This window comes from Monodon monoceros, unplaced genomic scaffold (assembly GCF_005190385.1).
Source record: "Monodon monoceros isolate NGI ecotype Baffin Bay Population unplaced genomic scaffold, NGI_Narwhal_1 Super_Scaffold_18, whole genome shotgun sequence".
Taxonomy (NCBI): Eukaryota; Metazoa; Chordata; class Mammalia; order Artiodactyla; family Monodontidae; genus Monodon; species Monodon monoceros.
In genome coordinates this window covers 112,355,857-112,373,038 of record NW_021703774.1, presented here as the reverse complement: position 1 = coordinate 112,373,038, position 17,182 = coordinate 112,355,857, and positions in this window count along the sequence as shown.

Sequence of the window (17,182 nt, the reverse complement as noted above, 5' to 3'; positions counted from 1 at the left end):
GGTGGTCAAAAGGCACAAATTAAAAAAATCGAATTCTGAAATTAAGTAAAGATTGGATATAGCAAAGTGTATGTGATTTTATGTACTTTTTTCTCTGATTTTATTTTTTTTTAAACTTCTTTATTGAAGTATAATTGCTTTACATTGTTGTGTTAGTTTCTGCTGGATAACAAAGTGAATCAGCTATATGTATACATATATCCCCATATCCCCTCCCTCTTGTGTCTCCCTCCCACCCTCCTTATCCCACCCTTCTAGGTGGACACAAAGCACCGACCTGATCTCCCTGTGCTATGCAGTTGCTTTCTACTAGCTATTTTACGTTTGGTAGTGTTTATATGTCAATGCCACTCTCTCACTTCATCCCAGCTTCCCCTTCTCCTTCCCTGTGTGATTTTATTAAATAATTTAAGTTTTTAAAGATTATGTTTTGAAAGGGAGAAAATGCCGAGGGTGGTTAGATGATTTAAGAAGGGACAGAATTAAAACATCTCTTGTAATAGATTGAAAATATGAACACAAATTCTTCCCATCCAGGTCCACCCCTTTGAATATGCACTGGCCTTAGACTTGTGTTAACCCATAGAATCTGGCAGGTGTGAAGTTGTGTGACTGAAGATCCAGGGCTTCAGGAAATTCTGTAGTTTCCACACTTACCTTTTTTTTTTTTTTTTTTTACCGGTACGCGGGCCTCTCACTGTTGTGGCCTCTCCCGCTGCGGAGCACAGGCTCTGGACATGCAGGCTCAGCGGCCATGGCTCACGGGCCCAGCCGCTGTGCGGCACGTGGGATCTTCCCGGACCGGGGCACGAACTCGTGTCCCCTGCATCGGCAGGCGGACTCTCAAACACTGCGCCACCAGGGAAGCCCCACACTTACCTGTTTTTATGGCTGGCGTCTGGGAATGCAGCCTGTGCAGTCTCACAGAGCCCCAGACTTAGAAGGACCTACGTTGGTTAAATACTCTGTTGTTAACATCACAAATTATGGAGCTGGGCTAGCCCTTTTTAATACCCTGAGATGACCAGGATCTAAAGAAATCAATGGAGCCTACTTAGAAATGAAAAACTACCTGGGGAAAAAGATCCAACTGTCTCAGCCATCCTGGCTAGCTTAGCCAGTGGTTGACCCAGAGTTGAATGCAACTGCATGAGTGAGTACAGGTGAGGCCAACAGAAAAATTGCTCAGGCTACTCATGGGATTGTGAGAAATAAAAAAAATTGAGCTTGTGTTAAGCCAATATGTTTTGCTGTGATTTGTCACATAGAAGTATATAACTGAAAGAGCCTCAAATACAGTAGAAATGTCTCTAGAAGAATAGATTTGAATTAAAATATGAAGACTATTGTTCACTGCATTAAACCCTTAGATTTTGTTTTGCTAATGACTATTAACTCATTGATTATGAAAGTGATTTAAGTTTAGTTTTTAAATGGAGAAGATTGCTTAAAAATATGTAAAAACTTTAGCCTGAGGATTTATGGCTGACTTAATACAATTCAGACACATTATTATATTGAAGTTTGTAGATTGCACCTTATTTCCTAATGTTGCTTATTTAGAACTTTTAACATAAAGTTTATAGAAATAGGAATTCAAGACAAAACTAAGGAAATCTTTATAAAAATATTTAATACCTAGATGAGTGAAAGGAAATGGATTGCTCTAAAATTGTGATAATTTGAAAAGACAAAGTGAAGCATGTGGGCACAATTAAGCATTACTCAAGCAGTGTAAAATCTAAATGTTTATAAAGGCTTTTTGTCAAAAAGTGAATAGATCATTGTTATTTTTAAAAAGTTTTCTAAGAAAATTTTTTGATAATTACTTAATGTAAACTCTTTACTCTGTTCTGTGGACCCTGAAGTGTTATAAATCATATTACCATGATATAAATAGGAACTGTTCTTACTATTTTAAATACTGTTAAATTAGGTCAGCCTTTCACCTGTTAAAAAATAATTATGAGTCTCATTTTTTTTCTAATAGTATTATTTGAGACATAAGAAGCAATCTATATGATTCTTTAATATGTATCTGTCTAGACATTTAGATTTCCTTATGTTTGAAAATCAAGCTCCTCTTAATAGTGAATGAAGTGGAGCATAGAGATTTTCAACATAAGTATTTCAGTACTGAAATAAGGTCAACATTTTGCAGCACCGGCATCAGCGGGAGCAGAGGTCACAAAATTTCATTTGAATATATTGCCTTTAATGTTTCTGAGCTTATCTAAATAATGGCTTCCTCAGTACCCATGCATTGCTTTGTAAAAGTAATATTTTGTGTCTACTTAGGAGAAGCAAGCCCCATGTAGAATCACTAAGAAATATTCTGAATAATAAAAGAAATGTTTAATTTAATTTTATTTACAGTTCTTCATTACTATCCTTTTAAGAGGCGTTTGCTGTACACTTAAAACTCTCAGTACTGCCTTCTCACTACAGGATGTTAACCAATCACACATAGAATACTTTTCTGTATTCTAATTCACACTTAGAGCAGTGATACCCAGGTCAAGACTAAAAAGCGAATTGCTAAGGAGTCTGTTTTGACTCTTCTAAAATGTGAGCAAGTAATGCAAATTGCTTTCTAGGATTGCTAGTATATTGAATAAGTCTATACAAAATAGTTAAATATGTATTATTTTTTAAAAATTCTTAATGTTCCTGGTGATTAAGCCAATCTATGTTTATGTGAACTTTGCTAGTTTTGCAGGGTTGTGAAGTATGGAATATGTCAACATGAATAGTATTACATTTGGTGTTTCTTAGCTGAATACATGAGACAAATCCTGAAGCATGAATAAAATATATGCTGGTTTAAGGACTTTTCATTGCTTTTAGTAACTCAGAACAGTAAGATATAAAATTTAAAACCGAATTCTTACATGCAGCCAATATACAAAATGCTGTCTGATGGCATAACATGATAACATAATGTCCATATAGACGAAATGCTTTAATAAAAGCATTAGTGGCATGGCCATGTAAAGTAATGCAACACAATAGTGAAAATGATTGCACTGGAATAATGCATTTTAAAATGGTAAAAACTAAAAATATATAATACTGAGTATTAAAAGCCATTGCAGATGATAAAGAATGTTACTATCATATTTTTTTAAATGAAAAGCAATGCTATATTTTGTTTGCAGAAAAAATACCTACATAGTAGAATTATGAAAATGCTTGAGGATAATAAAAAAATTTAAATTGCTGTTATCTCTGGCATACAGGAAAGAAAGAGAATTTGATGGTAAGTTGCACAGAGAAGCTTCAAATATATTTAGAAAGTTTATTTCTCATCCTGGCTAGATATACAGTTCTTAATTTTAGGATTACCAATACTTTTAGGTTTACCGGAAATATTTCAGAAAAGGAAGACAATGCAAATTTAGAATCAGAAAGTTTTACAGGTAACATATAAAATATCTACTGCCATAAAATACTAAATAACAACACTAAATTGCAATGTCTTCAAACAGTAAGCATTTACTAAGTGGACAAGTGCAGGAGGTCATTTTCATTAGACTCCTGTAGGTAATTTTCAGATCTTGCCTGGGCTGGTTCAGCTGTCTGGGGATGAGCTTGGTATGGTCTCAGTTTGGAAGATTGAGGGGGCCTGATTCAGCTGTCTTCCATGTGGCTCTGATCCTACTGGGCATGTCATCAGGGTGATGGCAGATGTTCAAGAGAAAGAAAATAGAAACCTGTAAATCTTCTTGAGTTCTGAGTTCACAATTCTATTAGTCAAATAGGTCACATGGATGAGCCAAGAGTTAGAGGTAAAGAACACTACAAATATATTTCAAAGAGTGTGAATCTAGAGAGATGATGAATTTGATCAATTTTGCAAGACCCCGTCTGCTTGTAAGGGCACAATTTTTCATTTCCTCCCTAATGAGAAATATACTCATTTCTCATCCAATCAAACATAAGCTCTAACTCCAGGATCCTGTGATATACATGAATTTGAATGTAGCTACTTCTAAAGTCCTATGAACCAAAGAAGACAAGTTTTCTGTCCCACTCAAACCCAACACACAGTGTGCAAAACTGCAGCAGGATAATAACAATCAGTGCTACTGTTTGTTAAGACAAAGAACCCAAGGCTCTTTAGAAGTCATTAATCTAGAAATTCTGAAATCGCACTTGGCAATTATAGCCAGGTCCTCTATTCTGGTGGTGGAGAATGTTCTTAGGTCCAACTCTGATACCAAAGAAGGGTTTCTTATTTTGTTATTCTCTACAGCTTTTTGCTCATATCTCTGGGATATCTTTCCCTTTCCAGAGTGCCTTTTGCCCCATCCAAAAACAGCACTGGAAATTTTGTTCTGTAAAGATCATTCAAAGCTTGTTTCCCAATCATATAAATTTGGGGTCCTAATGGTCTAGTTACATTTTGAAAAGTCTCAGTCCATTTTTGATTAGCTTGTTTGTTCTTTTGCCAGTGCATCGCTTTTAAAAATGTTAAGTGTATTTTAAATATTTGATTTAGCAGTCTTCAAGTTTCAAAGCCACACTCGCTATTCTTTTTGAGAATTTCATCTCTCTCTAGACTTGGTGATGTTGCTTAGATTGTTCAGGCTGCTATAGAGCCATGACATTCAGTTCCCAGAAGTCCTTTTGTCCTGGTGAAGGGTACTATTAACTGCTTAATTCTTTCTGAGATCATAATAAAGTGACCCATAGCCACTCCCTTGATTTGTCCTTATCCCTTATGTCATTGTCATGTCTTAGCAGTGTGAGAAGCTGGAGATGAGAAAGAGTTTTAACTTCCAATTTAGCAGGTACTGGACCCTCTGTTTTCCTTCTATTTGCACCTAGCCACTATTCTGAGCTCATCTCTTGAGTGTATTACATTTTCATATATAGTGAATAAGAAACAACTGCTGTTTTCAACTTTTTGCCTGGAAATCTCTGTGCTCAAGATAAAATATTTGTTAGTTATATTTATCTTATAAGTTAAAGCAAGTAATAGTTTTACCAAATGTTTTGCAACTACATAACATGGTCATTATATTTTAGCTTCCTTTGGCAGCTCCCTTGCCATTTTTCCAACCTCCTTTTAATACCTCGTCACTGTACTTCCAGCCTTCTGCTGTAACCTTGTCCCCAAATCGTGCCACATAGTTTAGATTTTTGTTACAACACCCTACTATTAGTATCAATTTCTGTATCAGTTACTTCTTGCTACAATAACGCCCAATAAGAAACCATTCCAAAAGTAAGTGACTTAAAACAATTAACACTATTCAGCCAATGAGTGTGTGCTGGTGATTTAGGCTTGGCTTTGCTTGGGCTTCTTTAGATTTTAGAGTCACTTACATGTCTGAGAGGGTACTGACTATTGGCTAATCTAGGCTGGCTCTCGGTGGAGTGACTTGGGCAACTCAACTACGATCCCCTTTTCACTTCTTCTACAACAAGCTGGTCTGAGAGCATTGTTAATGGCAATTACAGAAGTACAAGCATGCAAAGACTCATGAAACCCAGATTCACAACTGACACACTGTCATTTCTAAGTGTATTAGCCAAGACCCAGTGTCAGAGTAGGGGGAATTATAAAGTAATTATAAAGTAACTATGAAGTTACTTGGCAAGGGCAGGGATTTGGGAAAGGTAAAATTTGGGCTGGTTTTACTATCTATTCTACAACAAATAACAGTATTTTCATCAAAACTAATTTATAGGTTTACCTTTGCAAGGTCTACTACATTGCTTATGTGAATTGCTTTTGTAATGGGGAAAACGTTCCCAAATTTAATTTTAAACAAAACCATTACATCACCCCTACATAACATTTTATCTTCCCAAAGAAATATCTGTACTTTAGAAAAGAGTCATAACTGCATACACTTGTAACATTTAAATAGTTAGGATTTTAAACGTACATTTGCAGACTAGTTACCTCACTAATCAAAGAATTTCCTCATGAAAACTAATGATATGAATCTTAAACACAACAAACATATTTACCTGAGAATAAACTGCCAGTTTCCAAACAATCTTCACAGAGAAGAGATCCAAAAGCCCAGATCAAAATACGTTTTTTATAAAAATGATTCTGTGTAGTTGAAATATTCAATACATTTGAAAATGGCCACAAATTATTTGCTACTCCTGTCATTAAGAGATAGAGTATAATTTTCCTCACCTTAAATCTGGGTTGTGTTGACTTGCTGGACCAATTGAATGAAGTTGAAGTGACAATCTGGGATTTCCAAGACCAAGTCATTAGATCCTTCAAGGTCCACCCAGATCTTGTCTAATGCTCTCTTTGGAGCTCTGTGACACTATATAAGAAGTCCTGTTATCCTAAGACTGTTAAGCTAAATGGGTCACTTGTAGGCACTCTAGTGGACAGCCCCAGAAGAGACCAGGCTTCCCAATATCCCTGGGGAAGACTCCGGACACATAAGTCGCCATATTTGACCATTTTTACGAGCCTCTGCCATCTGAATACCACCGAATAACCTCAGGCAATGTAACAGAAGAGTTTCCTAAGTCTTGATCTAATTTCTGACCCAGAAAGCCCTGAGATATAATAAAATGATTATGGTTTTAATATGCTAAATTGGAGTTATTTGTTTTGCAGTAACAGATAACCAGAACAAAAATTGGCAGCAGGAAGTGGGAACTTGCCTTTACCCAAACTTTAAACATGTGGCACTGACTTTGAGCACAGGTGACAGGTACAAACTGGACAAAAATTTGAGGAAATTTTTTGTAAGTTATAAGGGCCTTGAAAAGACTATAGGTGAGGGATCAAAAGACCAGATGTAAAACATTTAGACGTTACAGAAAAAGACCCTTTTTATATAGTGGTAAAATTTTGGCAGCTCAGTTATCTGCAGTAATAGGGAAAATAAAAAGGTTACCAAATGAACTCATCGATTTCACTGGGGAGATTTCCAGGAAGAATATGGAAAGTGCCAACTGACTTCTTATAGGTCCTTAAGATAAAATATGAAAAGAGAGGTAACCTAAAGATAAAACATTTCAGTTTTCCAGCGTAACTTAGAGAAAACATAAAGGAGCCAAGACATACTAGACCTGAAATTAAAACGTCTCTCATCCTCCATCTCGCCTAGTAAAATATTCTCAAGGTAAAACATGGTCTCAAGGAAAAGACCAACTCTAAGGCAGTAAAATGTGGGTTTGGGGTAAAGCAAAAACCAAGAGTATGGCTGAAAGCCTTTTAAGTCCTCAGAAGATTTAGGGTCATAACTTGTAGACCCTCTTTTCTAGATAAAAGGATTTCTAATAAACTTAAAGATGTTATTTCACAACAGTTTTCTAGGTGGCCAGCTATGGAGAGGGGCTTGTCTCAAGGCAATTTGTGAGTGTGTTTTCTATTTGAGTGAATTCCTACAAGGCTTACAGAAAATTCACAAAGTTTTTAAGAGAATTGTACCACCAGCTTAGCCTAAAAGGGATAAAGAGAGTACACACAAAACCAAACGTAAAATAGATAGCTAGTGGGAAGCAGGGAGATCAGCTTGGTGCTTTGTGACCACCTAGAGGGGTGGGATAGGGAGGGTGTGAGGGAGGGAGACACAAGAAGGAAGAGATGTGGGAATATATGTATATGTATAACTGATTCACTTTGTTATAAAGCAGAAATAACACACCACTGTAAAGCAATTATACTCCAATAAAGATGTAAAAAAAAAAAAAAGACTTTAGAGACCTAACAATCAAAAAAAAAAAGTGGCTTTAGGACTCCACACTTCTATAAACAGGAAACAGAATGAAAAGGTTATGTAGTGTCAAATACTGGTAGTTTTTTATGAAAATGGAAAGGTGAATTCAGGGCATAACAAAAAACCCCAGAGAGCAGAGCCAAGAAGTCACTTCTGAGGATGAGAGGAGGTCCCTAATGGATGCGCTGTCAACATGTGCCCAGCTGTATTTAAGAATTTCTATGGACCATAATGACTGCTATGTGGGTCCTGCTTTCCCCTGACCCTCATGAAAAGGAGTGTCTATTGTGGTTACCCTAAGAGCATCTCATCAATGTTTGTTGGATGTGTGTGTGCGGGGGGAGGGTCAGATAACTTGTCTCATAGTTCTCAAGTCTTCAGACCGAATGAAATTCTACCAGGGGATGTACTAGGGGAACCACCACCAGGAGCCTCATCTACACTTGAAGCTCCACTGGGTGACAAGATCCTAAAAGTGAGCCTGAGCCTGATAGTATAATTGGATAAGAATTTGGGAGGTCTTTGGAGGGCATGAGTATGTTTTGGTTTTTGGAGAATTGTAAATAATTTGTGGTTGGTTACAACTGTGGCAGATTAGACATGGCTATAAGTTGTTTGGCATTTCTCTCATGAATGTGGGGTATATGTCTCTTCATTGAATCTGGGCAGTTTCTGGGCAATAAATTATGGTGGGTGTGGCATTGTACCAGTCTTCAGTTCTGAGTCTTTAATGACTAGAATCTTCTTCTCCCTGTATCTTGGAACACTCGTTCTGGGTGATGTCAGAGGTCCAGCTATCCTGCTGTGAGAAAATCCAACTAAGCCATTTGAAGAGGTTACATGGGGGAATATGGGTGACCATATCCCAGTTTTTTTTCAAAGCTTGCCAGCCCAGGCATCAGATGGAGTAAAAATGCCTTTAGGTAATTCTAGTCGCAGGTCCTGCCTGAAGGTAACAGCATGAGAGATATTAAATGAGAACATAAATGGGTTCAGTAAATCCACAGAATCATAAGAACTAATGATAAATATATTTTAAGCCATTATGTTTTGGGATAGTTTTGTGCAGAAATATATGTAGTTGTATTTTCTAAGCTGGAGCTGATTTAGATGTCAAAAATCTGGAATTTGAATTTGGGCCAAGGATTGTAATGAGATGATGCTTTGGGAGGCTTTAAAAAGGCATTGAGTATATTTTTCAAATGGGAGAAATGTAAATAATTGATGACCACACATCAGACTGTGATAGACTAAAGATGGTTGCAATTTTTTGCTACTCCTCCCATCGAGAGGGGGTGAATAACTCCCTAATAGAATGTGGCAGAAGTGACAATCTGTGATTTCCAGGGCTATGTTGTAAAGACTATTTTCCACTCATTTCTCATAGAACAGTTTCTTTGGGGCCAAGCGCCATATGCGAAATTTGACTACTCTGAGAATATGTAGATGGGGCCATGTGTAATTTCTTTGGTGGAAAGTCTCAGCTAAACCCAACCTTCTCATCATCCCTGAAAAGGCTCCAGACATCTGAATGAAACTATCTTGGAAATTCAAGATCAGTCCATCTGTCAACTGAATAACATCAGGTAACCTCATTCAACACTTCATGGAGTAGAAGAGTCATGCAAATTGAGTCTTGACCAAACTGCTGAACCATCAAAAATATAATAAAATTGGTTATTTTTGTAAGCTTCTAAATTTGGGGCTGATTTTTAGGTAAGTAATAAATGACTGGTACGGAATACAAATGATGCAAAAGCATGGGTCAATTTGAACCAGTATATATGTTTAAAGATGAAATAAGAAAAGACAACCAACTCCAGGAAGTTATAAAATTCTTCAACAGATCTTTGTGGATATCTCTATGTTTTGGAAAAAATAAAGGAACACAGAATCATATCCTAGAGAGTAAAGTGTATTTCATTTTGAAAAAGAAAAAAAGATACTGCATTATATTTCACATCCATTTTGGCCTGAAGCTCTCAATTCTACAAGTTTTTTTCAACATAACTCAGCTAAACTTAATTCCTTAGGTATATACTTTCCACGGGATCCCTGGATTATAAAAATTAGAACATTTAGAACTCTAATTCACATTTCATTATATTAAATCTTCATGTGCAGTATAACCAAGAGCAAGAATGCCCTATTAAAAGTCCTTCAGAATTAAACTGTTCATACCTCTCTGAAATTAAAATCACCCTTTAAATCATTTGGACACTTTGGACTTTTCGTTTTCTAACTCCTGTATTTTACAGGTTACAAAATTCCATTCAGATTAGGAAATTTACCTGCTTTCAGGATGGTACCACTTGCAAATTCCTCAGGAGGAGTAACTTACTCCCATCTCTGTGCTCCCCTGGAAAGACCAACATTTCAAATCTCTGCCATTATAGCACTTATTATTGATACATGGTATCACAGTTATTGGTTTTTGTGCCCTTCCTAAAATATATGTTTTTGGAGTACATGTACCAATGCTTGCAATAAAAGGGGAGATCATTATATAAATTAATCTGTGAACACATTTTTCTCTTCCCAATATTAAATATTTTTGTTAAAATTAGGAGAGCATCTTATTCATAAGTATATAGCCCAGAATGCTAGGATTTGGGCACATAGAAAGCTAGAAAAATAACTTAAAACAGGAATTTCTTCATAGGCATTTTGAAGAAAGAGAGAAAAATGAGAAAAATAATAAGCAAAGATTTTGAGTTTCCTGAGTTACCTGAGATGGAGGGAAGGGGAATAAGAGGGTATAGATGAGACAACAGGATGTTCCTTTTGAGTTCCTGTATAAACTGGTTGCTGGCTACCTGAGAGCACTTCAGGGATTATAATAAGTTTTGTTTGCAAGTATGTTCAGTTTCTGTTATGAAAATAGGAATGAATTCCATAGAGAACACATTTGGAATTTGGTAGTTTAACATGCTAGTTTCTTCTGGTGATGGAAGTATTTGAGGTGATTTTGCTTAACAATAGATTTGACATTTAGAAGTTGTAGTTATTACTTAGCAGATCAGGTTTCTTCTATAGGAATTAGCTAACTCTATAATCTTTTATTCTTTTTTGTTGTTGTTCCTAATTTTATTTTATTTATTTATTTATTTCCTTTGGCCATGCTATGTGGCATGTGGGATCTTAATTCCCCGACCAGGGATAAAACCTGTGCCCCCTGCGTTGGCAGCATGGAGTATTAACCACTGGACAGCCAGGGAAATCCCAATCATCTTTTATTCTTTTAGATTTCTTTTAGATGAACTCTAATTTTGAATTTTTATAAGTTAAACATCATATTAATAGTACCTAAGGTAACAAAGTATCTTGATTTTTGTCTGCATGAGTATATATTTGCAATAAAAATATTCTTGGGAAAGAGGAGGCTATTAATATGTATTGTAGAAAGAAAATTTGTTCTCACTTTGTTTCCGGGGTACTTGGAAGGAAAGATAACTTGAAAAAGGGCCAAGATACCGTAAAGAATGACGTATTGGTTTAAAATAACTGATTATTTTACAAATTTACTGAAATCAAATTGAACTAGGGACATTTCTCCTTTAATTTGTAGGAGTCCAGACTCCAAGCTATAGCAGCTGAATTTAGTTATAAGATATTTTCTCCCCAATTATTTGTTATGTTTAGTATATTGAAATATGCCATCTTGAGAATTCACCTTGATTTAAGCAAAGCCAGTATAAACCTCTGGACAATTTTTGGTAAAAGATTCATAATTTCCCTTAATAAAAAGCATTAGTACATGATTTAATTAGACAAATTCAATTTGCATATAACTTCCAGGACACATCTATTGCATAAAAGGAAGGTAAACTTTATTTTATTAATGAATCTATTCCCAATCCTTGATAATAGTTTGATATGATCTGTGTTTTTATTCAGATTCCAATTATAGAGAATCTAAGTATTTCAGAAATATAATCTGCTTTGATTTTGTTACTGCTTTGCTCTTTAATTGGGCAGTTAGGTACTTGATTCTATTTATTTATTTTTTATGACCTATTACTATCTGGCAAACCTGACTAGTCTATGGAGTCCAATAATATAAAACATAAGTTATTTCATTTCACAAGAGATAAGGTAACATTCTGGTAATTTATAATCATGGCCCAGACAATAGGAGACCAGGAGAAGTTTTCTCTAAATTCCAAAGACTAGAATGTGAACAGGAAGTACAAATGCTTTAATTTAATTTTGAAATTATACATCCTGGTTGTTCTTAAGACAACCATATGGGTGCACAGTAATTCTCAAATATTTATTAAATAATTGAATAACCCACAGATTTGAAACTTATCCAAATTAAAGTCCTGGTGCTTTATATTTTAATAGCCTCAAATAAGGGCTATTGTTTGTTGCAAATTTGGGTTAGAAGCAGATGCCAAGATGGAATTAAAAGTGAAAGAGATTTGAGGGATGGGAGAGGATGGCTGTGAAGGATATAAGGGAGATGAAACAGGAGTAGGCAGAGAGAGTCTTCAGACTGTGGGCCTGATACCTGTGAAGGAGTGAGGGAAGAAAACAAGATTGTGTATGAGGAGCCCCAAACTACAATGAGCTCTGAGAAAATCTTGACCAACCTATTGGGGAGGCCCAAGCAAGGAGTTGAACTCTTTCATTAGAGTTTAGCTGCATTTGGCCGGAAGACCTCAGCTCTAGTACCACACTGTGGTCAGTCAATTTATGGGGCCAGCTAAGGGAGAAGGTACTTCAAGCTGGACATGGAGGTAGATCCCAAATATGTGGCAGGTGGAGGCTGTTGGCTGACTATACTCCTCATGACTGCTTTCACCTTGAAGGGAGACTGAGTGACACACTTCCATGACTGCCACCATTTGTGTCCTCCAAAATATTTAATTACTCAGTAGAGGGTTCCTGATCCCTTGAATTTCCTCAATTAATGTCCATTTTGTTCTCCAGTGTCTTGAAGATTGTATCTATTATACTCTCTATTCATTCCCTTTTCTCCCAGAGGGCAAACTCCACATTCAATCACACACTTTTAATTCCAAAACTCTTAGAATATACCAGTTTAACAAGTGGTTAAAAAGTGAGACCGCTCAGCAAAAATAAAGGATAGAAGGGGAGGAAGTAATGCTTAGGAGTCAGAGGTCAAAATAGCAAGCTTTACTTTTATGGAACTAATAGGAAAACAAATGATGATAAAAGTTCTTTAAAAACATGACAGATGAATGGATAAAGAAGATAGGTTTTATATATATATATATACATATATATGTATATATATATATACACACATATATAATATATATTATAATGTATATAATATGTATAATATATATGTATATATATATCAATATATTTATATACACACACACACTCACACACACACACACACACACACAACGGAATATTACTCATCCATAAAAGAGAATGAAATAGGGCTTCTCTGGTGGCGCAGTGGTTGAGAGTCCGCCTGCCGATGCAGGGAACACGGGTTCGTGCCCCGGTCTGGGGAGATCCCACATGCCGCGGAGCGGCTGAGCCCATGAGCCATGGCGGTTGAGCCTGTGCGTCTGGAGCCTGTGCTCCGCGACGGGAGAGGCCACAACAGTGAGAGGCCCACATACCGCAAAAAAAAAAAAAAAAAAAAGAAATATTATCATTTGCAGCAACATGGATGGACCTAGATATTATTATACTAAGTGAAGTAAGTCAGAGAAAGACAGATATCATATGGTATTGCATATATGTGGAATCTAAAATATGACACAAACGAACTTATTTACAGAACAGAAACAGATTCACAGACATAGAAAATAAACTTATGGTTAAAGCGGGGGGAGAAATAAATTAGGAGTTTGGAATCAGCAGATACAAGCTACTATATATAAAATAGATAACAAGGTCCTGCTGTATACCACAGGGAACTATATCCAATATCTTATAACAAACCATAATGGAAAAGAATATGGAAAATAGTATATATGTATAACTAAATCACTTTGTTGTACACCAGAAACTAACACAAAATTGTAAATCAACTATACTTCAATTAAAACACACACACACACACACACAAACAGGGTAAAGGCCAGAGACATGGTGTGTGTTAGGGAGTGGCATTTTGATATAAGTTTTCCAATAAGGGATATGAGTGAAGCAAATGAGTAAGCCTTGCAGTTATGTGTGGGAGGAGTCATCCAGGCACGGGCAATAGGTAATCAAAGCCTTGGACTAAGCGCGTGTTTGGCCTGGTCAGAAAAATGCAAAGAAGCTACCACAGCTGGGGAGGAATGAGAAGGGGTTAGGCTGGTAAGAGATGAGATAAATGGGGCAGCTATTGTCAGGATAAGTGGGGAGTAACATTGTGAACTTTATTCTGAGTCAAAGGGCAAACCTTATAATTTTCAGTGGATGATTAATATACACTCACTTATGTTTTAAAGGGTCACTCTGGCTGCTAGGCAGTAAATGGACCTGAGGGGATATTATTAGGAATAGAGCATTATAAGCATCAGGGAGGGTCACTGCTTGAGAATGCAATGTTCACTTCACCAAGAAGACGTAGAAATTCTAAACATATATGCAATTAATAAAATGGCCTTGGAGTATATGAAGCAAAACTGCAAGGAGAAGTTAGAAAAATTACCATAATCAGAGGACATTTCAACACAAAATAGTTTCAAACACAAAAAAAGACCAAAAATATTAGTACAACAAAATTCATCGGATAGATATAAAATAAAATTCTGTATCCAACAAATAGAAAATGTTTCTCAGACTTATATGGAATATTTACAAATATTGATCATGCAGAAAGGCCCCAAAACATGCATCAGAAACCTTTGAAGTAGGATAGGTATGGAATAGGTATAAGCAGATCATATTGCCTAATTGCAAAATGATTAGGTTAGAAGCACATAGCAGGAGATATATGAAAATATCCTGAATAATTAGAAATTAAATAATCATACTCTCACAAATAAATCATAATTGAAGAAGATTTTCTAACTGGAATTCAAAACTACCCAGAAGTAAATAACACACTACATATAAAATTTAGATATTGAGGTAGACGAAGCTTTTAATAATCAGAACAAAAATATCTAGCTGTGAAAGAAATGCTACATTTTACTATTTTAAAATTATTTTTTATCTTTTTTTGTTTAAAAATACTAAAGAGAGTAAAACTGACAAGTTAAAACTGGGAAATACAATGCCTACAAATACCAAATGATTATTAATTTTAGTAATGTATAAAAAAACCTGTTATGATTTGATTTAAAAAGCTCAAAAACTAATTAAAAATGAGTGAAAAAGACATGAACCAGCATATTATAAAAAACACATATGGCCAATAAGCATGAAGAAATATTCAACCCTATTAGTGATTATGAAAACCACATCAAGATTACGATGAGATGCTAGTTTATTCTATTGGAAAAATTTCTAAAAATATGACAATACTAAGTGATGGAGATGTGGGTCCACAGACTCACTTATGTATTACTGGTGGGAATGTAAATTAATACAGTTCTTTGAAAAATGGACACTGTACTGTAAAATTGTATTTTCTTATACCCTACAACTGTAGGTTTGTTTTGTGTCAAATTCCCTAGAAGGGAGACAGGGATTCTTGAGCAATGATTTGTAAAGGCAGTGCAGGCAGCAGAAAGTTACAAGGGAGGTAGGAAGCAGGTTAGAGAAAGCAGTGGAGCTAAGCAAGGATGTGATTTCAAGAGATCCCTCTGCAGAATTGTCTTTGCCCCGAGGCAAGGGAGCAGGGCTTCTGACTGCTTTCTTTGACTCCCAGCTGCCTCCCAGCTGTGGGAAGGGTGGAGACGAAGGGGCACAGTACAGGCAACTCAAGTGAGGCTGCACCTATTTCACCAAGAGCAATTCTCCAAGGAATGTTACAGGTCTAAGCTTTTAGCAGCAGCACCAGTAGCAACCTGTAAAAGGAATCCTCAAGAATCTGGGTAAGAAACTAACAACATCTTTTACAACCTGAGAGAAACGTTTCACATGTGCAAGATTGTTCATAGATGCACTGTTCACAGTGGCCAAAACCTAGAAGCAATCTTTGGTTTTATTGACATGGGAATGAATATATCAACTGCAGGATAGTCACATAATGGAATATTATGCAGCAGTCAGAATGAATTAACCTCAGCTACATGCAACAATCAAGATGAATCCTAACAATATAATATTAAGTAAGAAACAAGCTTGCATACATCATGGAAGTCATTTTATGAAGTTAATAAACAATTAAAATATGTAGGGATACATATAGATGAGTTTAAAAATGTATAAAACTATAGAAAGGAAATGATGAACAATGCATCTTAATGGTTGTTACTTTGGGTTAGGAGTGGTAGGGGATGGAGTGGAGAGTGGGGAACATATATAAAAATTATCCACTGAGTATAACAGTTTTTATATTAACTGGTAGGTTCATGAATGCTTATTACTTTCTTAGAAACACACATATGGATAAAATATGAATAAATAAGTTTCTGTGAACAAATGAGTGTGTAATGAATTGATAAGTAGGATTAATAAAATTATGTTCACCTATAAAATAATATTAGAGAAATAAGATTTTCTAGTTATAGGATAAAGTTTCTGTTCAAGAGATGACTTAGGGAAGGTCTTAAAGGTTTGGTTAAACCACTGGAAAAATGTGGTTTAACTTTACTTAGGTGGGGAGATTAAAAGGAAAGAAAATATGAAAGCAGGTAGATAGTGGGCATCAAGATATTGGTTTGGGACAGGTTAAGTCTGAAATGCCTATCAATACCCAAATAAAGACATCAAGTAGGCAGTTGGATTTTGAGATTGTAGTTAAAGGGATAGTTCTTGACCAGTGATGCTCTTATAGTTGCTACTCTATATTTAAAGCCATAGAACTGGATAAGATCATCTATCTTTTCCAGTGAGTGTAGGTGAAGAAGTGATAAGATCTGAGAATGGTTGCTTGAAGTACTTCAACCAGTTGAGGTCAAGCAAAAGAGGATCAAGCAAAAGTGTATGAGGAGTAGCATATTGATATAGGAAGACATTTTAGACACAATGATCTTCCAGGAACCAGATGAAGAAACTGTTTCAAGGAAAAGCAGATAATTCATTGTGTCAAATGCTGCTGAAAGGTATAGTAAGATAAGGACAAAGAACTGGTCATTGGATTGTCAACATGGAAGTCATTAATGACTTTGAATGGACAGATTTAGAAGAGTGGTGGGGTAGGTGAAAGAAAGAATAGAGGAAGAGAAAGGGAATGGGCAACAACCATAGAAACATATTGTTTATTGTGTGTCTAGTGGAAACAAGTTGAAGAAATAGTGCTCTGGCCCATTTTCCCTCCCTGAGAGAGTCAGCTTCAGTGTTAGAATTATAGATATACTGATTTTAAAATCTGAAAGCACCCTAGAGGTGGATTAATGAAATTTCATCATTTTACACATGAAATACAGGAGGTCTAGAAAGGTAAC